Raw genomic sequence first — 17,610 nt, 5'->3', positions numbered from 1 at the left:
GTTCTCCATGAGTGGGGATTTCAGGCCCATCGCTCCTGAGAGTCCCTCTGCCCCTTATGTTCCCCAGCTTGTTGCTGCCTGTTCACTTACAACACTCTCTGCTACTTTTCCTGGCAATGTCACTGTTATCACTATACCTGAGAGCATGGGACAGTCACAGCCAACAGCAAAGACCTTCCTCATTTCTTCTTGCTCTTCTGCAACAGAAGCTGCATTCTTTGCACTACAGAGTCCTCCAAAGTCCTTGCTTCTTTCTTGGAAAGCAGATTGAAGGGAAGATGAAAGTAGATTCAGATAGATGAAGGAAAAGGGTGAAAACATAATTTTTAAACCTGTAAGAAGTTTTTATTTAAAAAAAAAAACACAAACAACCCCACAAATAACAATAAAAGAACCCAAAACCCTAAAAGCTTTTCAAAAGACTAAGCATTCATAGTTTCTCTTAACTATTTCTCTAACTCTTGTCTTCCTCTGCACATACAACAGGGCATTCACAGCTCTCACACATCAAGCCCTGAGCGATGCCCTGGGAAATCATGTTTTGGCACCTGGTAGGTCAGAGCTTCATCCTCTGGGAAGAGGGCCAGGAGGACAGGAGCTAGCCCCTGTACCCCAGAAGTGCAGGAGCACAGCTTTAGCCAACTAGAAGCCCTGCCACCAAGCTGCCGGCAGCTCAAACACTGTGTTTCACAGGACAGGACCTTGCTATTTCTGAGCCTTCTAGGCCCTGACCCCCATGATGGCACCCAAGCCAGTGGTGACAGGGTGGGTAAGGTAATCAGCTCAAAATCTTTATCAGACGATCCTTTAAGAAACTTGTGCCGCTCTAAGTGGCTACCAGTGAAATTATGAGCTTGAGAGCTCTTTAGAAGCTTGTCACTGGGGCTTCTATCTGTGAGGCCTAGAAGTAAAAGACTACAGGGCTAACATGAAAGGTCATATTCCCTAAGTGCTCTGTGCTTGCCTCAAGGCCTGCCAATTTTCTTCATTTTTGAAAAAATATATTTTCCTTTCTCTTATTCAAATGGAAAACATGCCAGCTTTTGTTTTCTCCATTCTACTTTCTCATGCACTCCAGCCTCTTAATATGGTCATTAATGTTCTTAACATTGACTAAAGCAATTTTGGCAGTAGCATTTTCCCATCTTTTGGCCTTGACCATGTTATCCCTACCACCACCCTTCCTCAGCACACAATTACACCCATACAGCTACTTCCCCTCCACCCAACCATTAATTATCCCTGCTTCCAACCCCCTTCATAAGTCTTCTCTCGGCCTGCTTAAGACATACTCCATGTTAAAATGCCTTAACCCTACCTTTCACTTTTCCCATCAGAAGTCCCACCAATTCTCTAACCTCTCCCATTATATAAATTACCTTTTTGTCTTGCATTGTTTTGTAGCCAGCCATATTTGTAAATAGAATCAGAGAATCATGGAATATCTTAAGTTGGAAGGGACCCATAAAGACTATCAAGTCTAACACCCTGCTCCACTGGAATAACTTACCTCTTGGAAAGAAAAACCTGGTTTATCCAGTGCTGCTCTTGTCCTCAGGGTTGTATTCAACACAAGGCACTTCACAAAGACGATAAACACCCCATTCCCATGGCAGATAGATGTGGACCATATGTATGTCCAAACACTGTCTTTATCCGATAGAAAACTATTCAATTTCAGTTGCACTGTACTCAGAACATCTGAAAAAGAAAAAACCAGAAAACAAATCAAATGAGATCTAGAGACTATTGTTAGTCTGGTTACAGAAAACCCTAGGAAAATGAAAGTAATTTTTGAGAAGTTTCAAATCAGAATAAAGAATTGCATCAGTTTTCAATTTTCACTCCCAAGTGCAAGAATCCAGCCTACAACTTTCCCAGACTTTCCAGAAGTTACTACTACAAATCCTGCCATACAACACCCTCAGAATATTTCAATCCTCTTTCATGGAAGCTGCTTTTCGAGGGGTTTCAGCCACATATCCTTGATGGTTTGCTAAGACTATGTCTCCAGGGCATGCTTGGTCACACAGGTTATCATGGTGTTTGAAAAATGTGCTAAATTAATGTGCAGAAGACCTGATTTACTATAAAGTTACAACCAAAAAACCCCACCACTTTCAAACCTGCTTTTGAAAAGCAATTAGAACTGTAAGAAAGCAACAGCACACAGGAACACCTTGGCTCATGCATCTTCCCACCCCTATGACATACTAGCAGGTGATTTGTATCACTAGGGCAGCAGGAATAATTCCAGCTATTAGAAATGAAACATCAGCCCCAGGCCTCCAGTCCATCTTGGTTCTCTAGGTTTCTTGGCTTCCCAGCCCTACTCTTTGGTGCATGTCCAAGTAATGCTTAGCCAGAAAGAGATGGTTAAGCTGAGTCTCTTTTCAAGTTTTTCCTGTGTTGTCTAGCACTCAGCTAGCAGTGGAAAAACCTCACCAGCAGGTATCGATGATGAATGCCTCCTACCAAATTCTCAGACCTTCACTTGTCAAAAGCAGCATCCTCCACAGAGTTCGTGGCCAAATCTTCCCTAAGTGTCTTTGACTCCAGCATTGCACTGGCCCACAGTCTGGCTCTGGTTTGCAGGAACTCAGGAACTGCCAGACAGCCGGTAACACCCCACCAGGGAGTGCCAGGTCTCATCTGGCGCAGGGTATAGCCTCCGTGTCGCCTGGCTTCATGCAGTACCTCAGCTAGGATAAACCTCATACTCTCCATTTGGTGTGTGTCTGTGCTGTACCTTCTCCTCAATCTCAAGAACACAGTGATAAGAAACCTTGTACACAGGCAAGATTTAGCTAGACTTCTCTGACAGGGGGTTGCAGTTCTTGTTCCATTTTAGTTGTTTAATCCTGGAAGGCTGCTGCTTCTTCAGAATAACTCTGCGGGAAGAGGGGCTTGCAAAGTAAGAGGAAGAACCGAGTCGTACTCTCTGAAGTTCTGTGAAGAACCGAGTTGTACTAGGATGAGAATGGGGGAAAAGCATTCCCCCTCTCTTTTTCTTCTAACTTCCTGGATGTTACAACTCTCTGTTCCAGATGTCTCCCCCAGCTTAGGAAGATAAATCACAAAATAGGCATGAGGTAGATGGCCCTTAACAAATCCATCTCAGTGCTTCCTCGAAGTGGAGGATAATCTTCACATGAGAGAATGGATTTTGTGCAGGCAGTCCAGGCAGAGAGCTGGAGAGATGAAATATTGTGTCTTAATCTTGTAGTAAATTATTTATGCTTGAGCTAACGCATTTCTGGGGGGAAAAATTACTGCCTAACTTGTATATTTCAACATCAACAGCTGATAATGATATCCTAAGTCAATATTCATCTGCTCACCCAGGAACTTAAATGCATGCTTCAGGTGCTTTGTATGATGCATACAGGGTCAAATCTGCCTCTAACAAACTGAATTTCACTTTAAATATTAGTTGCTGTGAGTTTTTTCTCAGCTACTTTTGTAAGTGCAGTTTGTGAGGAAAAGCTGCTGTATTTTAAGCATATCTCCATTATATTGAGTACCTGAGAAAGTCATCTTGCATGGCCACTCTTAAAATAGATCTGTAACAAAAGTTCAGCTTTTCATTTTCTGATGACAACTTTATGACTCTTAACCAATTTTCAATTATGAATTTTTTAATGACAGCTTCTTTCTTTCCCCTTCATCTTTTTTTTTTTTCCTGGTGCAAATATTAGGAAGAAATCACATCAACAATACAAAAAAAAATTCTCTTCCCTGTTCCAAACCTCTTACAGACTCCATTTAAGTTCAGAAAAGTACTTTATTTCTGTAAAGCGTCTGTTTATGTCTCTCTAAAGTGAAATTTGCTGAATATATGCTTAATTGGAATGTAACAGACGGTCAAGACTTTGTTTTGGGTTGTCTTTACAAATGGTGTTGGAAACAGAACAGCCCAGGGTGGCTGAAGATAAGAGGACTTACAATACAGGGAGGCTCAAATTGGAAGTAAATCAAATTTATTATGGTCCAAAATGATTGCACTTGGAATAAGAACTGAACTGCCTAGAAGCAGTGACAGCTGTTGCAGATGTAAGAGATCTAGTAGTGACCTCAGCTTATGGGAAACAAGAAACAGTCTTCTAAGTACAAATATTTATGGAGGTTAGAGTTCAGAATTGGCAAAATCACCACTCTCTCTCTCTCTCTAACATGTATATAAACACATACACACTCTCTCTTTCTGTAGGCACATTACATAGAGTAGTACACAGAAATCTGCAAAATTACTCCAGACTAAGACAATAAACGACGTCGCTATAAAGATTGATAATATTCATTTAAAAACACTCTGAAATCAAACATCATGAAATCAAATCATTTCAGTGAATACTGGATTACAAAGAAATCCGAGTTTATTAAGGTGAGAGATTCCTTATTGGAAACAATGGTAAAACCACAGCTTTCTCACAGCATTGAAGCTCACGATTTAGGTATTTATGTCTCCTGACCCCATGCCACTGGAAGGGCAGTGACTGAGCTGTCTAAGTGTAGGCTCAATGTCAAGGCAGTTTAAAGACCTTTATGTTAAGTCCCATGCTTATGACTCAAGACACGTTTCAGTTTTGTTATGTCTCTACAAGGTAAAGCAGATGCTCTGGCACTGGAAATGCTTGAACACACATTAAGAGATTGTAGGGAAATCTTTCTGCCTATAGTGTGGGAGAGAAAGTCAGTGCTTGAGATGCAGATATAAAAATGCAGCCAATGTCTGTCTCTGTTATTGTCATCATTTAAGTTATTAACCCTTTAGAATAGAACACATACAAACATTTAAGAAGTGGCTCTTCAAATAAACACAGAGTAGTTGAGGGTGGAAGGCACCAGAGATCATCTGGTCCAACCTCCCTACTTGCAACACTTCTAACACTCTAAATATTTCCACATCAACTACAAACCACTTCAGGTCAAAAGCAAATACAGGTCTCTGTGTTATGCTGCCTAGCAAGTGACCAGGAAATAGTGGAAGATCTGCTGCGGATCCTTTTTTATTCTCCAGTAAATTAGTTTCTTGTCTTGTAAGGGTCCTAAGAGTCTTAACTTTCATGTGGGCTAATTCTGAAATTACTCACAGGACTGGTGGAGGTGAGGAAAACATTCTTTCTGTTCACTGGGATGTTATAGTACAAGGTCAAATTAACTTTGTGGAGGAATATAACAAAGACAGCCTATTCCCAAGGAGCAAGAGTTACCACATCATGCAGCTTTCATCATTTCACAAGGGCAAGGAGAGATGAGATCAGTGAGACGCTACAAAGGAAAAATCCATTTCTTTACTACCTCATGAATTTAATTTCTACCAGTTGCTCAACCAAAATCTTGCGCTGCATTATTTCTGTAGAATATTTTAGCTGGTAGGTAGAAAAGAGCGAACCCAAAGCCCCCTCTCTTGGTTACAATCTGTACCAATAGCTTTCCAGAAGGCATGTCACAACAACTCTCCCATTTGTTTTCTCTTTGTTTCAGGATGGTTTCCATGGATCCCCAAACCTAGGCTCCACTGAAAGGCTCCCCAGAGCACAAAGCCTCATAGCAGCAGGTCACACACCAAGCATCACACGCAGAATACGAACACAATTCCAGTAGCACAGACAACACATTAAAACCTGTTGTAAATACAGCTTGCTCTCAAGGATATAAGCATACTAGGGCCTGGAACAGTATGAGAAGTGCAAATAAATTATGCAGTCCTGGATTAGTTTTGGTTCTGGGGAGGGAGAACTATCCCAAATGAGTTTGAAGCTGCATTTACTGCTGGGGTGGGTATAGCTATTATTGCTCCACCACACCCCAGTGCATCCATCCATGCAGGGACTAGCTTAGGTGAAACACTTTCTGAAACTCTCCTGTTTCTCAGCTCTGAAATCATTCCTGTATTTCTTTAAGTTTACCACTCCAGCACACAAACCTACACCTCCTACAACATCTGAAGTTACAAGTACTGTAAGTGCAACTTCAGCCAACTGCTTCTTGTGAAATCTTGTTTGTTTCTTGGAGAGATGTCCAGTGCATTTCTTCGTGGTAGTTTAAAAAAACTGTAACTTGCTGTCCACATGCCAAAACAGAACTTGCTATCTGCCAAAAAATTACTTTCCCAATACTGTCCAGGCTATTATCTCAGAGCTGACCTGCAATAATTAACTTCCAAGCATCTGGGAGGTGAAGTGGCTCAGTGATCTCTTTCTACAGAAAAGCACTACTCAGTTCATGAGAATCACCATATAATTTACATTTATATTACCCCCTCAGGAAAAACTAGGGAATAAATGCCTGCATAAACCGTTCTGTTACACCCTCATTAGTTTTATCAAGGGCAGTCTTCCACCAAGCCCATCCCAGAAAGCAACCTGAAGAGCAAAGAGGGCTTGTATGTTGCTATGTAGTCCTTACCCCAGTGACAGTAAATTGATGTTTCACCACTAATCCAATATCACTGTAAAGATATCACTGCTTGCAGATGGTGTTTGGGAAAACTTCTCACCAGACCCCTGTAACCTTAGGACAACATGCATTCTCTGTCCCTTAAGAGGATGCTGAAGGTGCAAACTGCACACAACAGAGAGGCGAGGGTGAAAAGCAGGAGTTACAGGCGCTGTTAACAGTCTGAATGTCTGCCCAGAAGCCCTAGTCATCTGTTAATGTAAATTTGTTCCAACCTAAAACTCATAAATTCTCTACTGATGCCCTAAGAGGGCTATCAGCTGATGATAATGGAGGACAAGATGGACACATCAGCTTTGCCACAGGCCACAATTACTCTGTCACATTAACAGTAAAACTTGTCCCCATGACACTGAGTGGCAGTAGCAAGGGTCAATGTATGAATGTTAATCGGTGGATTTGACAGTCTTCAGACAGCAGAGGAAGGGAAAGGCTGTGTAATCTTCCTCAGACCCAGGAATTAAAACCAGGAGGACACTGAAATAGGCACAGACTCATCTTCCTTTCTCTTGTCTGCCCCACCCTCCACCCCCAGCCTGTCTGGTCTCCTCATCCTTTGTCTCCACCCTGTTCCTTTCCCTTCCCCTGCTGTCAGGCACAGGTTTCTAGCCTGTTTCTAAATCTTTCCTCAGCTGTTCATGCCAAGCTCTGTCATCTGGACTACTTTTCCTTTGGATCTCACTATGGCTCCTAGTCATGTGCTCCGTAGCTGGGTTTCCTTCCCCCTCTTTTTCTTAATCCCTTCCTCTTTTCCTGAAGTTCAAAGCCCATGTTCTCATTCCCCACCCAATCTTCACAACTCTGTAGCTTAGTTTTTCCATAGACTTTCAATTTTCCTTTCCCCAAGCACTTTCTCTCCTCACAACAGCTCCCAACTCAACTCCCCATTTCACTCCCCTAGCAGAATGGTAGCCTCCAGTCCCATCAGATTGCCCATCACCATTACACTGGCATGCCTGGCAATGCTGGATAATCTCCAGACAGCTCTACTTGGAGTCCTGTTCCTCAGCCTTTGCTTCCCAGCACAAACCAGTCCAGGGGACCTGACACCACTCCACACTGTCACATCACTTCAGGCTCCACTGTCCCAGAATGTGAAGGATGGGGCAGAGGAAAAGGGAGACTGTTTTGCCCTGTTTAACACCTCCCTTTTAACTTCAGTATAGAAGTTCTAACTGAGGCTATTCTAAAGCATCTGGACAAACTAAATGGTTATAACAAAATCAGTCACAAAGGTTCATCTAAAATGTTGTGGAACTGGACAAAATGTTAACTGGTCACTTTCAAACTCACATGAATTCCTTTCTGACACAAAGGCTGAAAAAAAACCCCAAACAATCTTTACGACTCATACAACTCTTATCACAAAACTCTTACTACAAAACTCTTCCTTAAAGAAGATACTATTGCATAGATTGCCCTCAACTGCAACCTATCATAAACTTGTACATCATCTGAGAGTGCATCACTGGGGGCGGGAAATAACAAAAATACACATGGCTAACTTGAGTGCCAGAAATATTAAGGGCTTTCATGCTGACTAATCACACACCTTGAGTCACTTTAGTCAGTCCACAAGTAACTTGTGAAAAGAAAAACCTCAGGAAGCAAATAATGATAAAAACCTTTCCCTCAAAGACCAGCAAGGCAAATTAATTGTAACTAATGATATGAATGGATTAAATGAAATCAAGTTGTCTGGCTAGCATTTTTAGTGCATGTTTGTGTTTCATATGGATGTACAACGAATGGATAATAAGGGTACCTACCACTGAGTGCTCAGGAGTCTGGTTTTTTTGAGATTCACTGGGCATCCTGGCCAGGATGAATGCTGGATTTCAGCTGTTATTTCCATTTACAATTGAACTGTAATTTTTCAGACAAAATAATCTCAGAGTTTTCATGTTAAAATGACAGCAGTTCCTGAATCAATATATGGGCTTTGTCATCTAGTGATTCATTTATTTTCAAAAGACCAAATTAATATTGATGGTTCCACTCCTTGGGTTACACATCACACATTATGTCAGTTGCTCCTAATATGAAGTTTGCCTTTTCTTTTATTAATTTCTTCCCCATTGTTGCACTTCCCACTGTTATTGTTGGAATACAAACAAATAAGGAGACTCACCTCAGAGGTATTAGCCTTTTCTTATGACATCAGTGTGTAGGCTGTGCAAAATCAAGGCCTCAGTTAGTCACTCACACCATCTGTGTGGGCCTGGAGAAAGCAAGATGTAATCTGTCATATGGTGAGCTCTGTGCTGAACAGCAACAATCCCTGCTCAGCTGGGATTTGCTTCGGTCTGCCAGAGAGAGGCTTCGGTCTGCCAGAGCGTGCGCTTGTGGGTGTCAGCTGCTGGGGGTCAGCTCTTCCTACTGCAACAAGGGAAAACTTTCTGTGTGTCCAGACAGGAATTGGGAGGGTGGTGGCAATCACTTTCACAGACTGTTTGCTAGCCAAACTGTGGTGATATTAGGTAGCACTTTGACATTTCAGAGCCAACATCCTTTCTCATTTTCACTGACATAAGAAAATTTGCTCTTGATTTGAATACAAGAAGGAAAACAGTGATGAAATCATTCCTTTTAGATTTTTACTTCCCACAGGAGTAAACTCATTGTCTTGCCTGGCCTCTCTGAAGCTACCAAGATGCTGCTCCTCAAAGCAGGGGAAGACAAGGGTCTATCATGTAAATGAAAAGGCTAAATGTGTGGTTAGCAGGTCTGCAAAAGCCTCCCCACATAACAGTGCGTGGAAGGAAGAACAGGACATGCCCAGGATGTATCCTCAGGCTACCTCACCTATTTGGTTGGAATTTATGATGTTACTTTTTAACCACAGCCCTCAAGCAGCACCTCTCCACTGACTTTGGCAGTCATCTCTAGGTATTATTTTTAGTGCATACACATGACAATTCCATGAAGGTACAGCAGTATTTTCACTTACAGAACTTGCATGTTCCCGAGAAGTATAGACAAAAGTCTTTACAATCCTACATCAGATTACTTCCACTAGTGATGAACTGAAGTCCTGTAAGAAGTGTTTTCACTAAACTGGTGTTTTGTCACAATTCCTGCCATTACAGGTGGGGTAAGATGACACCAATGCCATGCCAATTACTTCATTTTCATAAAGATTACTTGTGGAGAAGACCTTCAAGGACAATTACTTACTCCAACTTCTTTTTCTCGGTGGTACCAGGTAACCTGAACAGCACTGCTAGTTGCTGAGCAAGGGTGTCCTTTCTTCCCTATGCATTTCTTGGACTTTTTTCCTAAATGTGAAGAATTCTGACACTTATTTTCAGATTTAGAATGCAATCTCATGCACAAATTTATTATTGAACACAGTTATTTTTAAGCAAGGTTGGTTCTTTTCCTAGTGGCTCGCTTCACCACAGAGACACATGAGCATAAATGCTTTTCCCAGCTGTGGCTGCAGAATGGAGAACAGAATGGAGCAGCAGAGAACCTGAATCTTTAGCAAACAAAAGACTGAATTTCTGAGGGAGAAGTAATGCAGTCTGTCTTCTCAGCCCAACAGTGACCAGAAGAGGATGAGGAAGCTTTCAACTGTGTTAAACAGTTGGAAGACAAAAAGACAGTCAGAAAGGAAGGAAGGAAGGAAGGAAGGAAGGAAGAAAAAGAAAACAAAGAACAGTGAACCTGCTGAATATGGCCCAAACAGATTTGGTTTAAAAAGCCAGAAAAGCTTCTTCTGTAGGCACTACATCCAACCCTTTTCATGTTCTACTGTATCTAATAGTGTATGCTCATTTGAATTTTAGAAGTCTCCATGCTCCACAAGGGCAATAGATGAGACAGTTAAAAGTATCGTAACAAAGCTCTCAGGAAGTGGGGGCAGGAGAGCAGGGAAAAGTATACATGGGAACAAGTGGAAGATGCTGTATCAGGAATAAATTACTGCCAATGCATGTTTTCTCCAGTGCCTACATCAAAGATTAATTAATAATCTAACAAAAGTTGAGATTTTATGAAACAATTACTCCAACTATTATTTTGAAGTAACTTGATTCCATGTTTAATGTAGCCCAGCCAGTGCCACATGACTGGTAGATATACACAATTAGTCAGTGTTTTCACAAGTCAATTGGACATATTTGGGAGCTCCATTTAAAACTTCTTTTCAGGTTTAGGGGAGTATTGCAATAAAGTTAACTTCATTGGAGTTGTTAGCTTGATGAAAAGCCTCTTTCAATCAAATCTAAACATAGAATTATAGAGCAGTCTGGGTTAGAAGTGACCTGCAAAGGTCACCCACTGCAGCCCCCTCTGCAGTAAGCAGGGATATTCTCCACTAGTTCAGAGCCCTGTGAAGCCTCAAGTGTCTCCAGGGATGGGGCCCCAATTACCTCACTGGGCAATCTGTTCCACAGCCCTCATACAATTCTTCTTTACACTCTTACCTTCAATATCCTGAGCATAACTTTCTAGAGAAATTAATATTCAAGGGTATCTCTATTTTGACTACCATTTTAAACAGTTCATTCCCAGACAACATCTCCCATTCTCTCCAAGCTGAGCATCAATAAAGCACCCAAGCACTATAAAACTGGAGTCAATTCAAGCCTTGCTCCAAATCCCTTGAAGATCTATTGGATTCTTTCCACTGATGATGGAAGGCATTGGTTCTAAGACATTTGACTTCCCAGCCAGTTCTCACCAGAAGTCCTGGCCCTATGCATCACACACACGAAACTGCTTGGGTCTAATACATGCAGTTAACGACAACTCAGAAAAGATGTGAAAGAAATACTGATGAAGTGATTTGCCTTAAAAAAAAAGGCAATAAAATTTGTAACTTTATTCAGTTCTTTTTAGCAGGTGGAAGTAATTTTTCTGAAAGGGGGAAGAAAAGGGGGCCCCTGAAATTTTATGAAGGGGTGAACAAACTTTTTTGGGCTGCCACATGCCCAAGACACAACAGCAAATTCTTAGTGGATTAAGAAAAAAGCTGCAGCATGAATACATGTTAGGAGGTGACAGAGGTGAATAGTTTTGGTTACGAAAATTAACAAAGCAGGCTACCTCTGTTCTTCCATTCACATGCAAAATGAAGTCTCCAACTATTTTATTTGTCTCTTTGTATCAACTTTGTGCACTGTCTTTAAAAACAAAAATTACTACCATGTGGGATAATTGAAAACACAATTACATTACCTCTTAGACACAAGTCCTTTTTCCAGGATGGTTACATGCAAGAAAGGCAAATCATGATGTAAGCAATGAGATGAAAAGACTGGAACAAACTGTAAGCAATTAGCCTGGTAGACTAGATGGAATGAGCCAGCATTCAGATGTAGTACAAATGAGTATAAACAAAGGAGCTGCATTTGCTTACCTCATGTCTGAATTTGATCTATTCATTTTAGTCTATGAAAAGCATTGTCACTGGGAGTAATTTAGTTGTAATTCCTGCTCTGCTGTAGTCAAATATCATTGACTTCAACTTCCAGAAGATCAAGTACAGAATGGTTGAAAATTTTCCCCCTTCTAAAAGCACTATCTTCAATGCATTTCAATCCAGAGGCAGGGCTTCCCAACTGCCTTTAAAAGAAACTACAAGTATCAATAAGACTTTTGCTATGAAACATCAATGGAATCAAGATTAAGGTTCTAGGTAACAAGAGAAAAAATATGTCTAGTTAAGTAAATCTTTACTATTCCAGACTAGTGTAAGAGAATTTTACTATGGTGTGCCTCTGGTGTTTTGAGAGAGACCAACCAAGACTTGTTGAAAAAAAATCCTTACAAGTGTGTAGGAACACAAAGCAGCATTCAGCGTGAGCATAATTCAGAGGAGGGTTACACATAGCAAACAAGTGATGTTCACATTGAAATGCATGAGATGTGCTTTCACTGGGACACATTTTATGTTTTTTTCACATCCATCTATTCTCACTAGAAATGACTCCATCTTCACTGGTCATAAAGTAAGATCCCACAACGCTATTTGCTATGGCAAATAATTTGTCAGAAAGAAAAGCGGAATAACGGTTCTTCCACACAGTACCTGTTGCTGGCCCCTTCCCAGGATGCAGCTGCCATCTGCATGGCAGCTGTACCACTGTGTAGGCTAGGTTAAAGATACAGCCCTACACCTCTTTCTTTTAACCCGCCTTTGGTGCACTAGTGCCCTTGTTAATCTTTACTCCCCAGTCATTAGAGAAAGAAGGTATTTTTGACTCCAGGGCCTACAGCCACAGCCCATGCAAAGCATAAGTGAAGGAAAGTCTTGTGGTACACCCAGTCTCCTCCCCAGGACAGACAGACAGACAGACATCATTTTTCAGAAGAGACACAACTCAGCACTCCAAGAAACAATGACAGAATGGAGGAAAGAGGGCAAATTCCAAATCACTTGGCATTTTTTCCTGCACTCCCTCTTACATAACCCCCAAAATTCAGTCTCACAATGGCCTGCTGGGAGCAGAGGGGAGTGGGTCGGAAGCTCATTGACAATACCAGGCACATGTGTGTATCAGGCACAGCCACCACACACACAAGGCAACAAGAATTAGCTAGTCCAATGCAAATGTCAGCCAATTTATGTAATATCCTTTTACTCAGCATTTGTTATTCACTAGAGAGTGAACAATCTCAATAAACAGTCTCTGAAGACTTGAAAGCAGGGCAAGTTAGTTGGATTCATAGCCCTGCTGTTCTTGGCTGCTTGATAGTCTATAAGTCACTTCAATTAAATGACCAGTGGACAAGCAGGCATGTATTTCATGAGAACCACCAGTGCAATTGGTGTTAACAAGTTCTAATTGTTATTAATAGCAGCTGTCCTTTTAAGTTGACTAAGTACAACAGCTCTGGACTGCTGCTGTTCATGTTATCCCATGAAGCACACAGACTTACTCAGGAATCCAGTTTGTCCAGAGAATAGCTTCTCAGCTGGGAGAGAGCCAGAAAGTACCAACCAGATGACAGCAGTAGTAAGACTTGCTGTTTTAACACACCTAGGAAACAAAGGAAGAGCTGAGAACTGGGAGGAGGGTATGGAGATAAACAAACTGCATATAAATAATACCAATGGTTTCCCCAGCCAGCCTCTCTAGCATAGAAATATATTGGTGATATACTCACACCTCATTGAAACAGCACCAAGAACCTCACCTGCTCAGTTTCAGAACTACATATGTGATAGATTACAAAACACAACCTTTGTCACTACACTGTATTACTTTTCTTTCACTATCTCTCCTTTCAGAGCTCCAATTTCCTGCTCTTTCCAGGAGACTGAGCAGTACTAAGCTGTTACAAACGCTGCAGCTCTTTCTAATAAATAGGAAAGGCGGAGAACTCATCACAAATTGAAGGAATTTCAGTTAACTGGCTCACAATCAGAAACAAAAGCTGTTAGGATCAAATTAATGCTTACAATGCACATTAGACAGATTTTTGAAATGAAATCCTATTTCCTCACAAGTACTGAAAAATGTAGGACAAACTTAAGGTTCAAGTTCCAAAACCAAGAACAAAAATTCATGATGAAATACATGCTATTTCCATGACAACCAAAATATCTAATCAGCAAGCACAAAAGCTTGGATTTTCACATTTGTCCCAGTACTGGTGATTACCATGAACACCTTCCTTGACTTTAAATGTCCATAGGATAATTGCCTGTGGAGCCTTCCCTTAAAAGCCATGGGTCTGCTTCTCTTCAAAGCACAAAATTCATTTTTTTTCTACTCAGAATGTCTTGGTAATTATGTATACACTTAGGATAATCCATGAGGGGGAAGATCAAGATTTTCTGAAAATTATGATGGTTCCAAAAATTGTGCAGTGTTTGGTGCACTCTTTAATAATTGACTGGTCAAACCATTTTCTCATGGCTATTTTGAATCTCCACGATGATGTAATCTGTTTATTCAGTTTCATGATCAATCTGATCTACAGGAAGAAAGTTTATTCTGAAGAGGTTCGGTTTGTTACAGTCATCTTCAATTCTAATCAATATTCTGGTTTTGATGGAGGAGACAGGCCTAACATATGGATCTAACCTTTAAAAGTGAGGGTAACCTCCTGTGAAAGATGAGGAGGAAAAAACACAAACATCTGGTTGACAGAAAGAAAATGTTTGGCAATAACTTACACATTGTGTCAGCATCTATTTCATTTATTTACAAGATTTATGTTCTTTTTCTGTCTTTTCTTTTCCTGTAACTAAACATTCCATTTGTTACTTTTGCAGTAAATGATAATGTGAGTTGTTATTACAAATACTCAGATGACTTTGCTGAAGGAGTATTTACCTCACACACCCCCCAAGAGTCATTAGAACCAGTTTGGCTTAAGGCTATCTGATAGTAAATGCAAAATGTTCCCTTAGATAAAAGTGAGGTAGAGGATATGTTAGTAAAGAACCTACAGGAAATGAGAAGGTATTAGAGATCATGTTCTAGTTTAACTGTTAAATGATTATGTCTCATCTTATAATTGTCAATGACCTTTAATTTAGCTGAATCCAGTCAATATGAACTGAATATACCATTTTCCAGCACAGGAGGCACATTTGTGTATGTCATAAGCATGGAATATCACACATGCCATTATGTAATATCTCTAAAAAACCCCAGTAAGCTGTAGACTTGCTCTCAGTGCTCCTGAATTCAGCCTCTTTTGACTGAAATATGGACCTGAGCAATGCCTGATGATGTACCCCCTCTAAGAAACCCCACTTGGAGAGAGCATGCAGATGCCACAGAGCTCTCAGTAAGCAGGAGGAGAGATGGCAGTTGCTGAAACGGAAATTAACGTGATCCTCTAGCACACACACACAAAACAACAGCAGGAGTCTGATGGATTTTTCTTTTTCAACTTGGAATTTGTTTTGTTTTAAGATGTTTAATTTATAATTATATCATTCTGGCTGAATGTTTAGTTGTGTTGCTGTGTTATGGCACTCTGCCCAGAGATCCTCATGGATGCAGCTTTTAACAATTTGTGTTTTACAGATGGTTTTTGTTGTTTTTTTTTTTTTTAATTGCAAGGCTTACAAATGAAAATAAAAAGCAGTAATAGCAGTGGAATGAGTTTAGGCTTGAAGTGGTTACTCGTGGAACTGAGTTGCTTCAGATTAATGCAAAGTCTGTAGCATACATATCCAGTTCTAAGTATGGTCTGAAATATTAGCCATATGTAATGCGTTAGAGTTATGTCTGATGTGAGGGTAAGAGATTAGCTGCAATTGTGATGACTACAAAACCCCTCATAAGGAGCTGCCATTTGCTAGTCTGCTGTACTGTGGCAGCTCTTTGCAGCCTCAAGCTCACTTGTGAGGCCATGAGCAGACATTCACCAGTACAAGGAATTGAGAAACTTTTCTCGAGGCAATTCATTATTACGATGAAGTAATAAACCTTCCTCCAGACATACCCCGAAGCAAGGCATGGGGTGTGGGCTTACCTGGTTAAACAAAAGATAGGTAATGCTGGAAGACAAGAAAAATGTGGGCTCTCTCTCTGAACAACATCTTTCTGAGACTGCAGACTCTATAGGAAGCTCCCTGCAGGGTACACTGGAAGAGTCCTCAGGGTCAGTGCAGTAGTTTGAGGTCACATGCATGGTTCCTTAGCTATCCCAAGTATCAACTGTAGCTAACCCGTTAATCAACTTCATAAAAAAAACCAAACCAAACCGAAACAGAACAACAGCAACAAAAAAATTGCCTCATGATATTCTACAGCCTGGCTTATGTGTCACTCCAAATGAGGTCAAGGGGGATAGTCTCACCCACTGCTGGTTCTGTCCTCCAGACAGGACTACACAGTGACTCTGTCTTGGATTCACTTCATTTTCAGTGACATTTCTTTCACAGGACTGGAAAGTCCTGACTGACTGCAGCAAATCACAAGTAGCCCTAGTTCTTCTCAGAAGCAAACACTGGGATCCTGATCCCAAATATTTAATATTTGAGGATGCTGTGGGGCTTGGCTTTAAGTCCCTCACTTTCCTGCCAATTTCCAACGTGATTCAAACCCGAGTTCGTTTTCTGGTCTGTTGCAGTCAGAATTCTCACAGCACTTGTCAGAAGCAGAGTACAGAGAGGATTGTAAGAAAGTAAGTTGGAAGAATTTGTGGTGCTGGCAGAAAAAGGATTTTAGAGGCTAGACCAGATGACAAGGCCCTCATCTTTATATTAATCTCTTCCTTCCATGCACATTTTGGAGGCAAGGCCTAGATCTTTAATGTGAAAAGCTACTCATGTGAAGACAATCCCTACTGCAGAAGATACATTTTTTGACTGTCTTGTCATTAATGAACATGAAATTATCAGCTAATAAAACATGGTGACACAGTAAAGCAATCCAAGAATAAATCCTAGATCACTTACAACTCCTTTCCAGTACACATTTCAGTGGGACTTTGCTATTGCTCTCAACAGACCACAAAGAGGAATTTGGGCTGTAATCGGCAGCAATTTTCAGGCAAATAAAAAGGGAGAAATGAATGCCACAAGGAATCTTTTTGAGGCTGCTGGCAACACCACAAATACAAACAGCCTCTGCTTGTGACGTGCAGATAGATGGGTGTCACCCAGGTGGAAAAGATGACACATTAAACAACAGACAGTCTCTCATGCCATCACACTTGACTCCAAAAGGATGACAAACCTCATATTTAAGGAAGAATCTACTGTGATCTGCTATGTATATTATGCAAGCCATCACACGTGCATTTAGAGGTGTAGGTACAGAACAGATTGTGTGATACAAGGGGCTTATCTACATTAATTTAACCAACAGGCATTATGGAAAGCTAAGCCTGGAGCTGAGCTTCCTGCACAAAACAAAACCTTTCACACAGTTCAGTCCCACAGCTTGGAGATAACACAGAACAGACTCTTCGTCTGATTATTAATGGCACATTACAGACTATTTTCCTGAATGAGGTCCATAGCTGGGCCAGATCCTGGCCTGCAAGGCTGGGGAACAGAGCCATCCCAGGAGATGGTTCCTGTGCACAACCACTCACCCAAAGGAGAAATTCGGCACAATGCAGACTGTATGAGATGATTTGCTTTATAGCACATACAAGTCTCAGAGGATAAGTGACATTTTAAACAAAGATGGATCCATTTGCTTAGAAACCAGTTCAAACCCACTGAAA

The 17,610-nt window shown here is 41.0% G+C and overlaps 1 protein-coding gene across 2 annotated transcripts in view; it reads right to left on the bottom strand.

The window, feature by feature from the left end:
• Positions 1-143: 143 nt before the first annotated feature.
• BBS12 (Bardet-Biedl syndrome 12) overlaps positions 144-17,610 on the bottom strand; it is a 29,788-nt gene continuing 12,321 nt past the window's right edge. The window contains exons 2-4 of one of the 2 annotated variants that reach the window (XR_008462850.1): positions 13,351-13,451; positions 1,511-1,701; positions 144-254 (exon numbers count right to left, since the gene is read on the bottom strand). The gene's annotated coding sequence lies outside the window, so the exon portion shown is untranslated. Of the gene's footprint in view, positions 255-1,510; positions 1,702-8,593; positions 8,701-13,350; positions 13,452-17,610 lie in introns of those variants that run through there. The other variant, XR_008462851.1, reaches the window with a different exon arrangement.

Source organism: Dryobates pubescens, chromosome 24 (assembly GCF_014839835.1).
Source record: "Dryobates pubescens isolate bDryPub1 chromosome 24, bDryPub1.pri, whole genome shotgun sequence".
In the NCBI taxonomy this organism is placed as follows: Eukaryota; Metazoa; Chordata; class Aves; order Piciformes; family Picidae; genus Dryobates; species Dryobates pubescens.
Note: the sequence above shows the minus strand (reverse complement) of the source record. Positions and strands in the feature narration are given on the sequence as shown.